Source organism: Aquila chrysaetos, chromosome 11 (genome assembly GCF_900496995.4).
Source record: "Aquila chrysaetos chrysaetos chromosome 11, bAquChr1.4, whole genome shotgun sequence".
Classification (NCBI taxonomy): Eukaryota; Metazoa; Chordata; class Aves; order Accipitriformes; family Accipitridae; genus Aquila; species Aquila chrysaetos.
In genome coordinates, this window is record NC_044014.1 from 39,261,606 (window position 1) to 39,282,047 (window position 20,442).

The following is a 20,442-nucleotide window of genomic DNA, read 5'->3' on the forward strand; positions in this document are numbered from 1 at the left end:
AGGGGCCCAGGCATTGCATGGAAAGGTCACCCATCTCTCCAGGTGGTACTCATAGGCTTTTACCTCCCTCCTGATGGAGGACCTCAAGGTGGGAGCTACTGCTTCCATCTTCTGCTGTCTGATGGCTCCTGGGGCTGTAAGCTTAGCTGAAAAGCCAAAGCAGAAGCTTGTGATGGTCCCTGTTGACTTGGCCCAAATTCAGGCTCTGCATCCTTTTTATAAGAGCAGAAGAGAACAAGCCTTGCTTTCTCCAGGCTGTGCTACTGTCTCGGCACATGTGGCTGGTCCTAGAGCACAACAGCAAACAAAAAGGAGCAGGAGCTGGTTGGTTTTATATGCTATCAGGAACATGTTTCTCAGTAATACAGTGACCTAATCTCACTCTTATTGATTTTGAGCTATATATACACACACACACACACAGGGAGAGACACGCACCGCTGAAAATACAAAATCCTCAACTCCTGGAAGGGCAAAAGTTGTTTCCTCTAGGTTTGTTTTCAAGCCCAAGGAAGCAAAGAAGCAGGCAGAGGGCCTGACCCAGCTCCTGGTGGGTCTATGAAATGGGTCCCTGTTCCCAGCCCCGTGGCATGGTCCATGTTGTATTTAGGTAGGTGCTTCTTCTCAGTCCCAGGGCTGGAGGTATCAAAGACCATTGCTTTCTGTTATTACTGCTTCCCTCCCTGGAATATGCAAAGTGGGAAGAGAAAAGCCCCAGCAAATTAGTCAGAGCCGTCTATCTGACAGGTCAGCGCTCTCCCAGATAAAGGAACAAACAGAGTTTGTCTCATGGTCAGGGTGACACTGCCACAAAAGAAGAGCAGGGAGACGTTAATTAAACTCTAAAGCAGCCATTTATTGCAAAAGGAAAGTAAGACATGGCTTTTCTTCAATACTGGAGAAAGGTTCATTATAGAGGGAAACCATTCTTTAGCAGTTAATAAACTATTTTCTACCACCTGGCTTTGAGGAATGGCTAATGGAGTGTCCATGGCTCATTTTAATGTGTATTTTTGCAAGGTGTCCGTGGCCCATTGGCTAAAATGGTTTAGAAAACAGCTGTCTGAAAACTAGGGAACTGGAGAGCTTGGCAGGTCAGTAAGCAAAGGCAGAGCCTTTGGTGCATCATTTTGCATTTGCCCTGCCACGCAGTCCCTACTGTGCTCTGTTCCTGCTGGGGCATGCTGGTGGCATGCTCCGTCACTGGGCAGAAAGGACCTTTCTCTGTCCGTACCTACAGCAAGAGCCAGGATTCGCATGCAGACCGGGAGCCCTTGTCAGGCGGGCTGGGTACTGGCTGGAGCACATCTGGAATGCTTATTCCAGATGTGCTGGCAGGAAGAGCCTTTTCCTGCTGAGGGCTGACACTTTAAAGAATTCATTGCCACCGGGTATATTTTAAAAAACCCAACCGAACATGATTTTGGATGACATAGACCCAGCTTACGGAGCCAGACACTCAAACAGCAACTATAAAGCCCCAGCACCTCCATGCTGAGAAACCATTTAAATTCTGACTCTCTGTTTTCTCCCAGCTGCATTCGATTTACCCTGATGACTCTCTCCCTTTGGGGTAGGAAACTAAAACCCTCTTGTTTTCCTCAGGGTCTGAAAGCACCCACTTTCACAGAGGAGCCAGTAAATACCATAGTTACAACTCCAGAGAAGAATTTACAAGCAATGGAAAAGACTACTCATTTTAGAGAGGCTTTTTCTCATTTCAGCTTACGTTAGCTACGCTAAAATTCAACAGCCTTCTTATCTATAAAGCCAGTATGCATGGTGGTAGATGTGACTTTCCCACCTGCACCCTGCTCCCCTGTGGAGGATGCTGCCTTGAGAAGATGCTTATGCCCTTGCTGATGATATAGGATCGATGTGCATTTCATCGTGCATCAATCCGGCTGCAACTCCCTGAATTTGGGGTGTCCAAGCGGGTCTGGGGAAAAAAATGAAATAACAGCATTTTCTGGCAATGCTGAGTTAATACCAGAAAGATTAAAATACAGCCAACCTCCAAGAATGGGAAAAGGACCTTATGATACTTAGTGAGTGGATAATAAAACGGCAGATGAAATTCAGGGCTGCTAAATGAAAAACAATGCACAGGGGAAAAATCATTCTAACTTTACACATACAGTGATGGGCTCTGGACTGGCTATTACTGCTCAGGAAGGAGATCTGAGAGTTATGCTAGAAATATCTATCAAAATGACACTTCATGCTCCATCGTAGTCCAAAAAACAAATATAATGATAGGAATTACAGGGAGGTAAGGGAGAGTGAAATGGGGAATGTTACTGTGCTGCTTAATGAATGTCTGGTATATCCCACCTTGAATAATTTGTGAGTAGTTCTAGTTTTCCCATCACAAAAAAAAATGGATGGGAAGAAGCCTAGAAAATTATCCACTGAAGGCAAGGATTGATAAATGAAGGGCTAGATATGAAATCATTTGTATCATAGAGCTGAAGAATTAATCAGCAATGATTGTGCAGTTTGAGGAACACTTGGTATCAGGAGTAGGGAACATCTAGAGAGGTTCCAAGAGGCAAAGGCAAACTCTTTACCCAGCACCGGGTTAAAAAGTAGGACTTGCCGCCATGGCAAATTATAGGTGCTGAAAGCTTACATAGACTCAGAAAGTGGTTAGATATTTTCACAGAAAAAAAAGAGTGATGCCGTGTGTGATGAAATGGTTGTTTCTCCCCATCTCGTTGCAGAGGGGCTGCGTGATTTGGCAAACAAAAGGAGCTTTGATGGCGGCTCGCTAGGACCTGCCCTGTGCCACTGGCAGGAACCGATGGTCCCATCCACCTCGTGGCTTCGGCTTTCTGCCTTTCCCACCTCCGTCCAGACCTGCTGAGCTTATTTCGGAGGCTTCTGAGCAGACCGGCGCGCTCCCAAACGCCATCTCTGAAATGGCTTCCTTTGGCCAAGCGTGGAATTAAATTCAATTATTATTTTTACTGTGAGTATTTAAAGAGCACGGTGAAGGCATTCATGGTGTTTTCCCTCTATTGCAAATACATCGGGAGCAACTCTGCAGCCTGCCTGGCTACCCGTCCTCTCCCCACGGGGTACGTGGGATCTGGGTCTCCTTCCCTGCCGCAGAGCAGGGGCAAGCAAAGCCCGAGCAGACTTTTGCAGACGCAATAGTCCTCAGACCTGGGAGGTGACGCTTCATTCCTCAGCGGAGCCTGGCTGCCGGAAATAATCTGCCCAATGGTCCACTTTATGGCCGGGCAGACAGGTTGAAATTCACAGCCACCACTTACCAAAGAATAATGAAACATTTCCTGAGACAGCAATAAATATCTCCTGCCATGACAACACTTACCAGTGCCTCTTCGATCCGGGAAAATGTTTTAAAACTCAGCAAAGTGGGATTTTTTTAATGCCTCTCTACTTGCTGGTTGCAGTTGCCCTGGCTGCTCCTGGTCGGGGGTGGAGGGAGCGGCGTGATATGGTTTGTGGCTCCCTGGGGAGCTCCAGCTCTGGCCCAAAAGTGGGTGCTGGGGGGTAGGCTCCTTTCTGGACTGGACCTATGGGCCAGGTAGCTATGCACCATCCTCCTCCTCCCATCTGCGGCCTTCATCAAATGCCCCTGATGCTGATTAAAACAACATGAGTGAGTAGCTTATCGGTTACAAGGGATCAATAACCCCTGGCTTGTATTCTTCGGTCTAAGAAAGTCTGAATAATGTGGGGCGGGGGGGGGGGGATCCAAATAGCCATCACCGATCGATAGCTCTCCCCATGCGAGCCTGCGGTGGGTCAGTGGGTGAGGGTCATTTATCAATGCCACCCTCTCTCTCCCCGGCATTGCCCCACGTCATCCTCAGAGGCTGCAATTAATTCGTCCCTGTAACGCAGAGCAAAGCAGCGCCTGCTTGCTCACCTCCGCTCCTGCCCGTGCTGCCTCCAAGCAGCATCACGTCAAATTAGCGGCGCTTAATGAAAAACAAACGAGCCGGACCGACGCATGCACGTGCTTACGGGGCTGCCCGGGTGTCGAGGAAGCAAAGCTGCCTTTGAAAGATGTCCTTGACTCAGGAGGATGACCGGGAGGAAAACTCCTTCTCCCCAGGCTGATGGAAAGGGAGAGGTTTGCAGCCACTGTACCCTACCAAGGGCCTTCGTTGTGGTCCAGAGCAGCTATTTTCCACCGCGAGGAGAGGCTGACGGCATGGTTCATGCCAGGGTCTGCTGGAAATAACGCTGCACGCTCAACACAGCTGGCTTGGCTGCTTCGCTCCAGGACAGTTTTCCAGCAGTGGGGGTGCACGGCGTGGCTTCTTGGTGTCAGGCTGATGCAGATTGCAAATAAAAGCCACCAGCTAGCAAAAATTATCTCTGAGGGCCTCTGGGCCATAACATGAGGCTCAGGGGAGCCCAGCCAAATGTGGTCGAGTCCTCTCTAGGCAGTGGCAGGGCTGACTATAGTGGATGCAAGCCAGTCTGCACTGGTTTCCCCAAAGGGCTGGGCTCCCTCCAGTCCACAAAGACAGAATTGCCACGACCAGGACAATGCTCCATCAGCACCCGCCATGCCGGGGACTCATCCTGCCTCTCCCAATGCTGAGGATAACCAGCCAGGAGCCAAAACACAGTGGCTATACCCGATGCCCCGGCGCACAGGGCAAGGGCGAAACCGGGAGGAGATGGGGATATACCAGGCTGGGTCAGGGTCAGCAGAGGGCTGGGGGGGTTTTGCTACCTCTGAGCTGGGTGAGAGCCTAGGGAGGGCTGTCCTGAGAAGAAATGCTCTTAGCAGCCCTGGCCACAGAGGGAAAAGGAGGTGTTTGGTAGCAGAGGAAAAGCTGATGGGGGAAAAAGCATGGGGAAGCGATAGATTTTTAAAAACCCAGCCAGTGAATCAGTCTCATTGCTGTGGTCACTTTAAAACGGATCAGCAGAAATAAAGTGGGTTTAAATCTGTAGTGGCTTGGGGAAGCCTGAGCAGTAAAATGAAGCCAGCAGCACGATGACTTGCTTGTGAGCCGGTCGGGGTGCAGCCCGCGAGCATGCCTCAGCTGGGAAAAGCTTCAGAGGTCTGCTCCATGGCGTCTAGCACGCAGCAGAGCTGCGCTATGCACCGTGCATTAACGCCCAGCAGAGCAGGCAACCTCCCAGCACAGCCTGGACCATAACGTTGCGGTCCCCCACATCTTCCTGCCTTCCTCAGGGACCGTAACAGCTTACAGGCAGCACAAGAAGAGGGATGAGAACACGCAGCGGGGAGCGACGGGGAAGAGGGAGACATCAGATGGCAGCAACCAACAGGGAAGATATTGACTTAATGGGATCAGCCCTCATTTTGTTCTTATTATCAGCACCTTGGGAGTGCAGCTTCCCTAATTAATTCCTTTGGTCTCTAAAGCATGCAGCTGAGGCTTGTGTCCCATCAGTGATTGCTTGCACTGGTGCTCGTGGGTCGTAGCAGACAGGGAAGCATGGAGGTCCTTATGTAGTCAGTGCCAGGTATCTCTTTACAAACCTCTTCTCAAGCAGTTTGGCCCTCCTTTGGAGGACGGAAAGGACTCAGTGGGTTTTAATAACTCAGGAGGGAGGACTTCTCCTCCTGATGTTGTTATGGGGTTTTTTGTTTGTTTGTTTTGCAATACATTTGCAATGTTTTTCTCTTCAAATTACGTGGGGTGGGAATGGCTATTTCCAGAGGAGCTGTTCTTAATCCTGCTTGGGAAAGAGTGACCCCTTCCACAAGGCACTAGCATCTTCCAGAATCGGCATGTATTTTGAATGTGTTTGATTGTAATGTGGAATTTTCTTGCTAGCTGCAATAAGTGCCCGGTGTGCTGAAATGCAACCAAGCCTGGGTCTCCCTGCTGTTGTGTGGCCACCAATTCACTGGCTCATGGGGGAAAGTGTTTCCCTTAGTCTCCATTGACAGTTCACTGGGTTTTTAATGTGAAGCAAGAAGAAAGGAAGAGCTCAATTTATGCTCCTGGTATCACTCAGCATTTTATATGCCTTTGGTAAAGTTGCGATTGTTATCAAGGCTATCGAAATCTCCAGAGTCTGAAAATCAAGGTGAAAGCTTGCTTTCATGGATTATTTCCAGTCACTTTTCTTCTGGCTCTGCTAAAAATAACCCAGGAATAGCTTTCTTCAAACTTTCCTATTCCCTCCTGGCTCGAACAGAGAAGGTCAGGAGGATGAAAGTGAAAAAAGAGTGGGGGGAAGGAGTCATGGCAAACTCTTCACGTGTACGGGTTTGGGTGAGATTGCTTGCTGGTTTGTTTGGGGTTTTTTTTCTTTGATCTAAACCTGATTAACTTTCTTTCTGCATTTCTTTCCTTTAGCTGATGCAATGGTGAAGGCTGGGTGTTTCAGTCCTTCTGGAGCAGAAAACTTGCCATTTTTAACCATTTCCTTTTGAAAGTTCATTAGAAACATCCCCAAATCTAGAGGTTGGTCCGACAGTATTGCCCGCTGTGTTGTAGGACCTTTATCCAAGACCTCGGGATGATGCTGGGTTGCATATCTTGTGTTAGGATAGCTGACCTGCTTTCCCCTGCAATGGCTATAGGTTTTGTTAATTACTGGGTTGGTGCCTGAATTTGCTGCATCTTTTTAGTCTGAAGTGTCTCCATGTGATCTAACAGGAGATAACGGTACCACAGGAGATAGCCAAGACGTTATCTCAAGGTGTGCATCCAGGAGAGGAGAACTCCTTTAGGCCACCCAGAAATGGCAGAATAATAGTTTCTCCCCAGAAAAAGGGAAGAACAAGAAGCCTGGGGCTAACCCCAAGTGGGAAGGCGTTGCAGCTGAAAAAATCCTCATACGGCAGAGATTTCAGCTCATTACAGAACTACTTCAGTCAGCTGCAAGTTTCTGAATTGTGATGATATTTTTCAAGCAAGGCGATAATGTGATGTTGTTTTCTTCAGCTGTTCATTAGTGGTGTAAGTAACAGTGGATCATCAGGTATCCTTTCCCATCCATAAGCTCACACTGCTTTTAATATCCCTTCTTAAAAAAGGAAGACGGACAGCCCAGTCTCACTCATGAGAGAAGGCGCTTTTGCAAGATGCGTGTTTGTTCTCGACCCTGGCCGCCATAAAGGCTCTGCTCAAAGCCTCTTTATTCCTTCCTGCCCACTTCACATCAGGGACAGGTTGCCCCTCTGCAAGGAGATAAGGCGAAGGGTCCGTCCCAGCTGCCACCTCTCGGGAGGGCACGTTGCTCACTGCCATGGGTCAGCCTCTGATGGACGCCCTCCTGCCCGCAGGAGCAAAGGGAGAGCTGTTTCCTCAACTGTGGCTTTTCCAATCGTTCCCTTTTTGCCATTTCCTGGCTCATGGTGGACTCTTCCCCTTATAAAATGATATTCTAACCCAAGCCTAAAAAGCTGCCTTTCCCACTCAACCCTGCTGCCCTTCACACCGGATGCCAGTTGCGGTAGGAGATCACGCTGCAACACAGCTGGTGCGGGAATTTCTGCTGTGGCTTGGCTAACGAGAGCCTAACTCTATCCGTGAATGTACCTCAGGTTAATTAGAGGTGGAAGTGGCCTTTTATTTTCAGGTGAAATGTGTTCCCTGCAGTTTTGCTGCTTGCCCTGTGCTGGCACAGCAGTGCTACACACAGGAGTGAGCAGTCTGCAGGAGCTCGTATGGGGTCCCAGCCTTCTTCCCCCCAAATTTCTGCCTCTGGGCTGCCCCGAGGACACCCAAAGAGCTGAGCTGGCTTACCACGTAGAGGAGAAGCCCCTGCAATAAATTTGTGGCAGGTTGAACCCTGTGGAGCCAAGAAAGCCCCTCTGGTCCCATGGGGAGGAGGTCATGGGGGCTTCCTCGGGTTGGTGGCACTAGCAAGTTCCACTAGCTTCTTTGGTCATGGGTTATGATATTGTGCGCCCACCCGATGCCTAGGCAAACACCGTGTTGCTGACTTGTGTTGTCCCAACCTTTTCAAGAAGGGTTTTTTCAGAGACATCTCCCAGGATGTGAGCGGCGGGAGGACAACCTCAGAAAATCAGTAGGGGAGGCATGCGTTTCCCCGAGGCTTGTGACGCAAACCCTAACTCGGTGCAGGGCTTGGTGGACAAGACGTTACAGGCTATTTCCAGCTTTCTAAGGGGGGCAAAGCCAGAGTTTCCCCACTCTTCCTGCATTGGTGTAAATGGTGCAAGGATCAGGCCCTGCTCAGGTTTTGAAGCAGCTTCTGCAGAGGTCAGATGTGTAAGACAAGAGGGTCATTGAGGATGACAAAGATGGTCCCGGGCGGGACTAGAAGAGAGCTGCAGCTAAACCTTCTGGGTCCTGAGACAGCAGTAAACCCTTCAGCCACGGTGCCCTGGAAGGCACCAGGACATAGCCCAGCGCGGAGCCAGCACTGTGGGAGAGCATCCCAAGGCGGCCTGGGCTATCAGGTGGGATGCCTGGGGATCAGCAGCCACCTGAGGGACCGGCTGAGGCAATGCCAGGTGCCAGGCACAGTGGCGGGGACGATGGCCAGACAGGAAAGCTCCAGGGCTCTTTCAGCAGTTCTCCTCCTATGTCACTTAAGGAATTAAATAATAATGTATTTGTTGAAATTCGCTGCGTCATGCCGTGAGCTGGAAGCAGCAGATACACAGCAGCCTAGGTAGGTAGGCTTTAAAAAAAAAAAAAAAGCAACATGTGGAAGTGTTTGGCAAAATTTCTGCTGAAAGGAGGAAATAGATATCTATATGTAGATACAGTCCATCAGCTCTGCCAAAACTGTGATCCCCCTTGCTTCTCCAAAGAGAAGGGGAAGAAGACCCACAGCACACCTGGCAGGTAACGTAAAGGTAATGTAATGCTGTATTTTTTTGGGAGGGGAGGGGTGCAAAGCATTGCCATCGTGAAGAGTTAAGCTGAAGCTGCAACCATGCGATATGTTCTCAAAGACAAGAGCCAGATAGGCACTTAGAGGAGACACAGACATTAGTGGAGTGGGGGGACAGACCTCTTGGCCCCCTATTCCTTGGTAACTAAGTACCGCTTATTTATAGAAGCATATTATGGGCAGAAGCTGATGTCTGTGCCTCTTCCCCATGGGGGGATAAGTGACTGTGGAGACCCACGCAAGCATTCGAGCGCAGTTTAGAGCAGCATTGATCAGACTTTGTCTAGCCGCTCCTCTCGCCGCTTCTGCTGGCAGGGCTTTGCTTTTGTTTCCCAGTCGTGCGATGGGGCTCTTCTCGCCTCCCGGTTTCTCTGGGTGGGTTTGCAATGACGTGAGAGAAGCTTGGGTTGTATAAGGAGGTCAGAAGCAAGGCAATAAAATTAAATAGCGTCACCTTGTGACGTAGTAGTCTACCTCATTCTTAGACCAGGAAACATTATCTTCAAAATAATTTTTTTTGTCATTCTAGGGTGTGGAAACGTTCTTTTATATTTACTCATTTTCTTCTCATCCTAAGCGACATGCTGGCAGGCATATGATGAACCTCGGCCCCAGTCGAGATGCACGTGCTTATATCTCCAGTATGTAAAGTAATCCACAGGCATTGATGGGATCGCTAAAGGCTTGGTGTTAACGATGGCCTTAAGTGGGTGTTCAGCCTCAGATCCTATTCATTGTGCAGAAGTGGTCACCGAGCAGCTTGTGCGAGCCAACGTTAGCCCATGGATCATCTCAAGTGGTCACTCCAGCTGTTTATTATTCCTTATAGGTAGCATGTGACTGATCACCGAAATTACCCTCTGTTGCTTCTGCGCTCTGATTAGATTCCTGCAATTTTGGAAGAAGTGGGATAATAAATAACAAATCATGAGGAGTGAATAACAAGTGCCTCTGTTTGTGCCGAGGGGTCCTTCTTTGCATGCCGAAACGGGGATTTATCTGCTGTTGCTCTCCTCTGCCTGCTATTTTTTATTAGTGCAATGAGTTTAGGTGTGTTTTTCCCAGCAGCAGCAGCTTGGGTCTTGCTGAAGCAAAGAGCTGTTTGCAACCTGAACGTGCGTTAGCCAGGGGAGCAGGCAGCAGTTGGCCAACTCTGAATCCACTGAAAAGCCTTTAAGAGAAGGAGAAGGAAAAAAAATAAATAAATAAAGCTGGGGGGGGGGGGGGGGGGCGGAACCCAACCCTAATGCTTTTTGTTCCAGCAACTTTCTGCCACCAGTTAAATAGAGAATCAAATATGATCAGCCACGTAGAAAAGTGAAATGAAGACTGGGTTTGCTTGACATTGCTGCTTTCTTTGGCTGCGTTTTTGTCCCGGTGCACGCGGGCTGCAGCTGCTGACATAGTGTTGGCCGTGTCAGCAAAGGCTAGGAATAATTTTTTTTTTTTTCACCTGGTTGCTCTCTGCCTGCTGCTGTCAGCCACTCGGACAGAGTCACCTCCCTGCATCGCCTCTTCTTCGGTGTCCTTTGAAAGGCGGCAGCGTCACCTTTTCAAAAGTGAGCATAAAGCTAAAACTCTTCTACAGCTTTACTGGAATGCTATGGAAAAGTGGCAGTAAAGTTGACTAGGCAGGGAGATAAATTGCCTTCGTCTGCCCATCAAAAAAAAAAAAAATCCTTTCTCTGCGTGGATGGGAAAGGTATTTTTCCCCCAGTTTTTCCTCCTCCGTGCTGGCCACTGTGTTCAAAGGAGACGTTCCCGTGGAGAGGTCCTTGCGCCTTGCGGAGCACGCTTCTGGTCCCCACGATGTCAGCAGGAGGTTTGCTGTCAGCATGCATCGGGGCTGGGATGCCACGCTGGGGTTTCGGTCTGCCTGCAACCAGACGTGACTTTCTAATGCCGTTCTGCAGCGCTGAGCGCGGCACAAGTGTTTGCAAGGGCAAGGCTGGAGGTACCAGCAATGCTCGTGAAGGCAGCTCTGTGGAAGCTAAAACGATATCCAGCCCCTTTCCTACCAGCAGTGAGTTAAAGTGCTTGCAAAAGCAGTCTGTTGCTCTCGGCTCTGTGCACTATAATGGCGTTGCAGTCTCCTCCTTGCTCCTATTTTATTTTTTTTTCCTTCTTATTTTCCCTAAGGACTTTTGCTTTTGAAATACGCTGTTGATTTTTTGATCTCCTCTACTTTTGAAAAGGCCGCCAGGAAGGTCTTGTCAGCAATTTAATGGGGAGATAAAAGAAGAAGGAAAAGGGGATTGTTAACAGAGGGATAGCGCCTGACATCTGGACGGGGCTAATGCGTGATAAGACAGGAGGGTTGTAGGCAAATCTGCTGCGCTTGATCTCTCGCCAAGGCAGAGCTCGGACTCGATGGCTTTAAAGCGTGTCTGTGTGGACGGAGCTCAAGGGATGGAGGATGCTTGTAGGATGTGAAGTTAGCAGCCAGGGTTTTGGGGGTGCTGATGTCCTTCCAGAAAGCTTTGTGCCACGCAGAGCTCCTGGGCGGTCCACCCGGACCTCCGCGTGGAGGTGGTTGGAGCAGGCACTAGGAAGAGCAATCACTGGCTTGTTAGTAATTGAGCTTGTTAATTATTTGGTTTATCTTGGTGCTTTTCCGTTCCTCCAATGCCTTTGAGCTGGAGTAGCTGTTTTTCAGTAAAAACCAGGGAAAGGAACAGGAGGATATGTTTAGAAGCTGGCTTGAGACTCTTCTGGGGCTTCAAACACCTTTTGGCTCTGGTTGAATTGAGAGCTAGTGCTTTAATAGATTGGGTTTGTAGCAGATGGCACCCACCACCTCGTCCCCAACCTGTGCACGACCTGGGAGGCAGCTCCGAATCTGGGCTCGGTTTTGCTGCTCGGGCCCCATTTCTGGTTCCTGTTGGCCTCCTTCTGCAGTTTTGCTCTGCACTGGAAAAAAACATGACGACAAAAGCTCAGCGTTTGGAGAAGTATTTCTCCTGTAAGTGCAGAAGTCTGTGCGCAAGGAGAGGTTCCAGCAAAGAAATCAATGTTGAATGCACACTACCTTCCTTTTTTTGGTCCATACGTAGGAAACAAGAGACAGGTTTGGGTTTTTTTTTTAAGGGCAAAGAAGGCAGCGGTTAGCCATGGAACTAATTTTGGCTACTGCCTGCATTAGAGAGAACTCTCCATAAGAGATGCTGGCTCAGATGCTTCTTTCTCTCCATCCACAGGTGAGAATAGCTTCAAAAGTTAAATCCAATATATAAAGGCAGAGAGGGAAATGTTTAATTGTCCTGACTCTGCTGCAGGCTGATAAGCTCACATTGATTTTCTGTAGCAAAGTCTCCAGAGTGTACGTGTTGGTGTTTGTGCAAGTACGTGTGTGAATGTTCTTTGCTCCTTGGGTATTTCTAATCTCCGTTGCGTGGCGAGAGCTTGATGCTTCCTCCAGAAAATGGCCATTTACAGCACAAGTTTTTATATTATTTTTTCCCCTCCTTTTCATCCTTTCTATTGGCTTCCTACAAACTTTCCACCAGAGTGGGGAGGGAGTTCTCAGGAAAGATGTCCCTTCACAAGGCATATCCCTCAACCTGAAGCTGAAAGGCAGGTTCATATTCACCACATCATTTAAAACCATCCTGTCCAGGGGTCTAATCCCTGCCTATTTCTGCTTGTAAATACAAACAGAGGGAATAGTACAAATAAAGGCAGTACCCAACTGGGGCTTTACCAATAGCTTGAACTATTTTGTACAAGAGAAGCACAGAAAAACATCCAGTTAACTCTTTATCTATTTATTTTTATGGTTTGTTGGAAAGAAAAATAAACGAACACAGCAAGAATGGATAGTCCAGCAAGTTTTATAGCTCATCTCTGAGGCCTACGAGCTCCAGAAATTTGGGAAGTCTAGCCGGAACCTGGCTGTTTATCTCACCTGAGCATCCAAACTCACCGAGATATTTTTTCCCAGTGTTAATTATAAAAAATTGGTTTGTCTGTAGTGATGGAGAAATGTCCAGAGGAGCCAAAAAGGAGACAAGCAGCATTTAGATGGGGGGTGGTGAGGGGTAGGAAAAAGAAAAAACCCCAACCTCCCTGGAGATGTAATAGGCTTAGTAGGCCTGCTTGACACATGTCGGATAAAATAAAAAAAAAACCCCACAACAATGTTTATAAGAAGATTAGCTTGAACATGGTGAAATTTCTCTGGGGACTGTCCATGGCTGAAGCTCAAACCAACAACTCCCAGGGCCTTATCAGAGTAATGAATTTCCACCACTTTGGGCCATTAAAAATCCTCCCCCCGGCCCCTTTCCCCACCCGAAACATCTTTGATTTGGGGCGCATCTGCTGGGGACGGTTCAATTTGTGCTGTCCCCCTCCTCGGTGGGACGGAGGTGCGGCGTTGGGAGTTAACTCACTGGAAATAACGTGATGTGACTATCTAATTTGTGGCTGCCACCCCTCTGGGAAAAAGACCTGTCTCTGGGCAGCAGATTATCCTCGGGCTTATTACGACATTGTTCCGAAACAAACCCTCAGGCTTCTGCCTATAATCACTTTTACATACGTGTAGGCAAACGCCTCTCCATCCGTGCTTGCCACGTCGCAGGTGGAGATGGAGCCAGAGCTGCATTACGCCGGGGAGAAGAGATGTGGCCATAACTGCTTGCATGGGCAGTGGCTGGTAACCACTGGTATTAACCGCTGGTTAAGTTTCAATCAAAATTAGAGTTAGGTGTCATTTTCCTGAAAACCAGTAGACATGGGGTTGGGGTCTTTTTTTGGTTGGTTGGGTTTGGTTTTTGGGGGATTTTTTTGTGTGTGTTTTTTTTTTTTTTTTTTTTTTTTTTTTTTTTTTAGAAAAGCAACTAAGCAGCAAATGTAGAGAGACCAGTCTTCACAAATTTCAGCTTAAATTCTCAGCAGATATAAGTATGTGGGAAAGCAGAGAGGTTAACCCACACTTCCCTTGACTCTTTTTGCCCCATCCAGCAGTGCCATGGAGCTGCTCCAGTGTTTTCAGGGTCGGTCCCTGCAAGCCTTGCCTTGCTGATGTCCTGGGGCTGCGTGCCACAGAGCTCCTTCTGCCTCTGCCACTGCTTTTTCCTTGAGTGCTCTTCTGCTAAAAGCCATAATTATCATGTTTTTAATCCATATACTTTGGTGAATCAGAACAAACACACTACTGAATGCAACAGCAAAGTGGCCCTTTTATATCCCCTTAATGGTAGGAAGTGCTGAAGACAGGGCCAACACCAAAAGCGAGATTTTCACTAGTGGTAGCCAGTCTTTAGAGACTGTTTGGGGACCTGTTTGGCGATATTTTGGTGATAGCTCTGGGGGTGCTTGTCGGGGGGCTGGCGGGGTTGGTGGGGGATCTGTGGCACATAGCTGTGCGTTATTTCGAAGATGCGTGGTGGCGGTCTTTGTGGGGTACTGGGTGAGCGGGTTGTGATGTTTGGGATGGTTCTGGTATATGGAGGGCACGGTTGTACTATAAGGGAAATTTGAGTGGGATTTGTGATATTTAGGCATTCAAATTTGGAAGGTCTGAAAGAGCTTGTGGTTTTGGGCAGAGTTGTTCTGTGTGGTTTTTGGACCCCTTGAGATGGCTTCAAGAAGTTCAATATTGCTGACTATTTTCAAAACTATCGACGGCCAGCTCCAGCCAGGTTTATTTATTCTGGTGCATCAGAATGCATCTGCCTGTTGTCCTGCTATTAGCTGGCTGCAGCAACGTGCAAGCTCTCGATTAGCGATTGCTTTACGGCGACCCGAGAGGGGCTTGGTGCTTGCTGAGACGAGACAACGCGCACCCTCAAGAGCCTGCGCCTTGAACTGCCTGCGTGGCTAAAGTGGCCAGAAGCTGTCTAGAGACAGAGGCCGGTGTTTGAAGCCATCGGTGGTTTTTTTCCAGTGTATGAAATGCCTGGATCCAGTCTGGAGCAGCTGGCGGGGGAAGGACCCTGTGCCGGCAGCCAGCACTTGCATCGCCGAACCCGTGCTCACCCCGGCATGGTTTGGCACGCTCACCCATCCCTGGCAGCCTGCTCCTCCAGGATTACAAGCGATTAAGCAGGCGTGAAAACACAGCGACCCTCCCTTGCCACGCAGAGGCAGGAGCAAAGGCGTGGATCCCCCTTCGCCCTCCTTCCCACCCACTCCCTGCTCTCCTGGGCATCCAGGGGTACGTGTTTCCTGCTGGCCCTACAGATTCGTATGGGAAGAGCCACGCAAAGGGCTCGGGAGCAGCCCTTGCTTTAAAAATTGCTTTTGCAAGATTTTACTATGGCGAAATCGCCCTTGGTGCAGCAGACATCCTCTGGGAGTTTGCATGGTGCACTGCAACACATTCCCTGAGTGCCAGGAGATCTCTGCCTAGTCTGCCTATGCCTCCTTTCCATGAGTTATGATCCTCCTCTTGTCATCCCCCGCTCCACCACGGTGAGGAAATTATTTATTTGGGAGGGGAGGGGCTGTTAAGGGAGATGGATTATGCGTTTAAGGTTTAAATACATGGAAAAGGGAGAAAAGACTCTTCTTCCTTCCGCCCCCCCCACCCCATCTCCCTTGGTGGGCTCGGCACTACATCCTGTATTTTTCATCCAAATGGAATGGTTTATTTTTACCTCTTTAGAAAAATAAGCATTAAAAGTTACAAGATGGATCGCCCGCATGCAGATCTTCAAGGGCTGGAGGCAAAGGCTGCGGGGAATATTGCAACCGAGAGGCGGCTGAAGGAATAAGTCAGTAATATGTGTGGAACTGAAAGGCAGCTGGACCATTCATTCCCATTATGAAGAGGTGCACTACCATTAATAATCATTTTAACAAGAGCTGGCCTGAGCTAGCAGGTCTGGGCTACATTTCTGGAGAGTGAATTTTTATTTAATAAAAAAAAAAATACCATGCATACAAATGAAAAGGTACGGCGGGCTCACTTCTCCTACCTGATATTTATTATTGCTTCACCTGCCTTGGAATAGGAACATTTATTTGGCTAACACATATTAAAAGGGCTGTGCGTGCCATATGTCCTTTCCTACAGCACTCAAAACCCAGCATACTTTAACTTAAAGCTCCAAAAGTGCTGGTTTCTGAGCAGCTGTAACCTTTCCAAGGAGGAAAGGACCACCTCACCTGGATGAAAGCATCTAACCATCAGAAATCCTGTGTTTCTAAGCGGGGGTTGTACGAATCTTGGAAGCTGCACAGTAAGGCTGGAGTTTGTCAAAACTTCTGCTTTTGCTCAGGTGCGTTTCTGTAGCTCTGGCTTGTCTGGAAAATCAGCGGGGCGCAGGATTAGGAGATGGAGCATTGGTGAGGATTTTACCCATAAAACCACATCCTTTAAAATAGATAATGTGTTCCTTTTTAAAGGAATAAATGAGTAAAAACCTTTGGGTCTTTTATGAAGCAACCATCAGGAAGAAAGCTTTTAATCTTGGCGACTTAAGAGAACAGGGAAATTAGCTGTTAACCAGGCACTCCTCATCTACTTTATATTTTAGGGAAAAAAGCAGCAAGGCAAAGAGCCAAACCTGAGATAGGGGTGTTAGGGCTGCAGGCTGGGAGCTAACTGAAGCCCACCAGTACAATCCCCGCTCCAGCTGTGTTGCCCAAGGCTTTGGGGATGTGGGAAGCGCGGGAGGTCTTCCTGCTCTCACATGTGCCAAAAGCATCCGTGTACCCAAATATAAGTACCTTTGTCACAGTGTACCAGTATTTGTGTCCACACACGCCAAGGCAAGTATGCAGGACAGGGGACATACAACCAGCTATGCATGGAGAAGGTCTTACTGATGGGGGTGGGCTGTGGCATCTTGAAGTGCCACCAAAAAAGGTTCTAAAGGGCAGAGAGGTTGGGCAACGCTAAGCTAAGGTGTTCGTTTAGACGTGAAAGTCATGGCTGAGTTACCTCTGTCAATAAGGAAAGGACAGGCAAACTCTGGAGAAGGACTATCGCAGAGAACTTCTCATGCCATGGTGGTATCAGAGCGGTCCTGGTCTCCTGGCACCTGATATGGCATCCTGCAGGTTGGGATGCTCTACAGGCAGGCTCTTCTCTACAGACAGACTTATTGCTACATTAAAGTACTTGGATTTGGGCACAGTTAAGGTCTGAGAGGCCTGCAGGGCATCCCTGATTGTTTTATGCTGCTGGTGGTATGATCATGAAGTGAACTTAGCCAGTTTGTCCTCAGGAAAGTTGTGGGTTTTTTTAATTTATACCAAAAAAAAAAAAAAAGAGTGAGAACACAATATCAGCTGGGCTCCTGCTACATCTGACACCTTCATCTTCCCCTCCTGACGCTGCTTGGCCAGACTGTCTGGTAAACATATTTTATGTTTTCTTCTCTAGATGGGTTGGGATAATTGATGCTCGCCTTCTGCCAAGCGCAGGGTACCACACCTGGGAAGGCACGCCACATGAGCCACGTGCTGCGCGCTCACTGGGCACGTCCTGGCGTACCCTGGGGCTAGTGAGAGCTGCTGCACCAGCAGCAAACTCCTTATTTTGAATAAATAAATCTCTTTTCCCAGCGACGCAGCTTGTTTCCCTCTTCGGACCCGGTTATTCGAGCATTGGGCTTTCAGAGGTGACTCGCTGTTGCAAGGACGGCATATCCGACTGAAGAGATGGGGGGTTTGGGTAGTGCCAAGCAGCTGTTCTTTGGAAATGAAGGTGATCCTAACAGCCAAGGGACGGGGACGGCTCGCTTTCATTAGTCACTGTTAAGATCTTGGTCCCCGGATCTCGCAAAGGCCAGGAGAGGTTGAGGATTTGCTATTTTCATGGTGTTGCAGCAGTAGATGCTACGGGCTCAGTATCTGATAGGAAGCGGAGAGCGGAAGAGCTATCTCCCTGGAGGAACCAAGGAGATGGGGAGATATCTTCTCCTCCTCATTTAACGGAGCTTTCCTGCCTTTAACCGAGCCATTTCAACCCTCTTCCCAGAAAGCCCTCTCCCATGGTAGTACCTTTGTTCTGCTTTTAGTGGGGGCACTTATGCAGCGTTTGTCCCAAATTTATGAAGATTTGCTACTTTGAGAGCACTACCCTTCTGCCAGATTTGCCTTAAAAGAAAACAGTCAAAAGCTAATAGCAGGTGCTGACGTACAAACACGGAATGGGATCCCATGTGCCTTTTCTCCTTGGGAAATGAGAAGAAAACTTAAATTACTGAGATTTCAGTTTTTCTCTCTGATGATTCATTCACAGCCCTCCCATCTCGGTAGCCGGCTCGCCCCATACCCCCACCTCCTATGTCATACCTGCTCTTTCTCCATCTCAGAGATTTTGGAAATTCAGATCCATCTGGTTCTTTCTGATGGCAAGATAGTGTATCGCAGGCAACGCAGGCAGGGCCCAGGCGGAGCCGCAGCGTTAATTAATGGTAATCCCTTAATCCTAGGGTGATGTGAGAGACTGCATTGCCCACTTTGTCCCCTCCTGAGCGCAGAGAGGTGTCAGACCCATAACAGCAAAACTGCCTGTCCAACACTGCACCAGGCACCAGAGGTGGTTTTTCTTCCTCTGATTATCTATATTTGAATAACTAGGTATTATCACGGGTGGGGGTAGGGGCGTGGGTTCCTACTGTTGGTTGTCATAATCTGGTGAGACCACCTTTGCCACAAAAAAAAAGAAGAAAATTATTTCATTTGCAATTTTAAGAGGAATTAGGGGTGGAGTTTACTAGGACAGGTTTTCTTCCCTTCTGCCCTTCCCCCTGGGGTCAACATTTTTATTCAGAAAGGAGCCCCCAGTGCCGAAAAGCACTTGGACAGCTTATCGTGTTTGATCTGGAATTTTTCTGAATGCTTTCATCCAGTTGATCAAAATTGTTCAGCTCTCAGCTATCCAACATAGAAATATCCTTTTTTTTTTTTTTTTTAATTTTGTGCATGTCAGTTCTTCAACACCAACAAGAAGCAACAGGAGAAAACATGAAGATCATGTAATTCCCACAGAAAATTGCATTTGGATGAAAAAGCCATTTTTTTTTTCCCCCCTGGAATGGTAGTTTGAATAAAATAATAATAAAAAAGAAATATTGACTATTTCTGCTTCGGGTGGCGTCTGTGTTTCCTTCTCCGAAAGGAAAGCACTCATTCCCGGCGTATGCCAGGAGGCACTATTGGGCTGCAAGTATCAAGGCCACACTGACACAACCTGTATCCTTACCTCTCCTATTTCCCACCAGCAGACTCTGAGCTTTCAAAGTCACCAACCCAGTAGGAAACAGCAGAGCAGTGTTTTGATGGCCTATATTCCATCTGAGTCACCTGAGCTATGCCTTTCTTCTCTTTAATTTGCTCTGGTTTTGTTATATTGCCTGCTTCCACGTTTCCCATTGTAACTCAGCCTTGGGTCAAGGCCAGCATTAAGCACATTCAAGCCTCCAGAGGAGTCTGTTGATATCTTGTGTTGGGTCTGGCACACGGGTGAATTTTATTCCTGGATCATGCTGACCTGGAATTTAAAAGGCCAGGAGATCTCCCCAGCTGCAATGCGATGCAGCGCTGCCCAGGCTGGACGCTCACACAAGCTCCAGTTCTTCTGGGCTGTGATGAGGGCAAGGCTAGTAAACCAGAGCATGAAAAGGAAGGTAATGTTTTGCTAAAATTTGCTATCTTATGATGTGAAGCTCCTCGGAGGGTCTCACACCCTCTCCAAGGATGCTCAATGCTTCCTCTTGGACCATCTTCACCAGGGTGGTCCGGTCCTCCTCCCAGCACCCCCTGCCCCTCCCTATGCTCCTCGGGATGGGTGGATTTACCCTGGTTTTGCCTGGGTGTAAGATTTAGGAGCGCTTTCACCTTTTCTCAGCATCAGCAGAGTTGTAGGAAAACTAAAACCTGGGCTTCGAATTAAAAATTAAGACTGATAACATTCTTATATGTGTCATTAAAAAACTGCTGGGTTAAGTACGGCACATTTCCACACACCCAAGAGTGCTATTCTAGGTCTAATGAAACCTCTTCCTCTAATGCAGAAAAGTATGAATGTTTCTCCAAAGCCCTCCCTTTAACAGATTGATCTCCACTGTAAACACCAGCCATCTCTGAGGGTCTCTAAGCGACTGCTGTTGGGGTCAGTCCTGTCTCCAACCTTCATTTGCTGCTCAGCTGCGCGGAGGCAAGCTGGGATGGGTTAACAGGTGAGGTGTATTCCCAGCTAAGGCCATTTAATCGAGTGGATCCAGCTGCTGGGGGATAAACAGGGAAGACCTGAGCAGTACTGGATTGGTGGGGGCCTGCTGGGTCTCTGCTACTAGGCTTCTGCATGAAGAACTCCAGGTTTGCTGTATTTAAATTTAAGATTAGTGTTTACTAACCCCCTAAACTTTTCTTTTTTCCTTTATTTCAAGAGCTAAAAGGTTTTCTGGCTGTGCTACTATTTGCTTTCTCTGCCTTTTCTTTCATAGTCTAGGAGAAGGGTTTGGGGAGTTAGAGCCTGTCTTTTCATCAGCTGTTAATATATTCAAGGGCACCAGCTTTTCTTTCTTTTTGGTGCTTGAATTTCCTTATCTTGTAGTGCTTGGAGCAGCTTTCTGGTTTATGAAAGCTGTACGTGGGAATGCCTGGGAAGTCAAGAAAGATGCCTGCTGAAAGCATCTCGGT

General features: G+C 48.2%; 1 long non-coding RNA gene across 3 annotated transcripts in view; it reads left to right on the forward strand.

Annotated features, from left to right (window-relative positions):
* The window catches only part of LOC115348293, a 143,537-nt gene extending 137,219 nt beyond the window's left edge, over positions 1–6,318 (forward strand). For all 3 annotated transcript variants that reach the window (XR_003925789.1, XR_003925787.1, XR_003925788.1), the window contains one exon: positions 2,724–6,318. This is a non-coding gene — a long non-coding RNA (uncharacterized LOC115348293). The remainder of the gene's footprint in view (positions 1–2,723) is intronic.
* Positions 6,319–20,442: the final 14,124 nt, after the last annotated feature.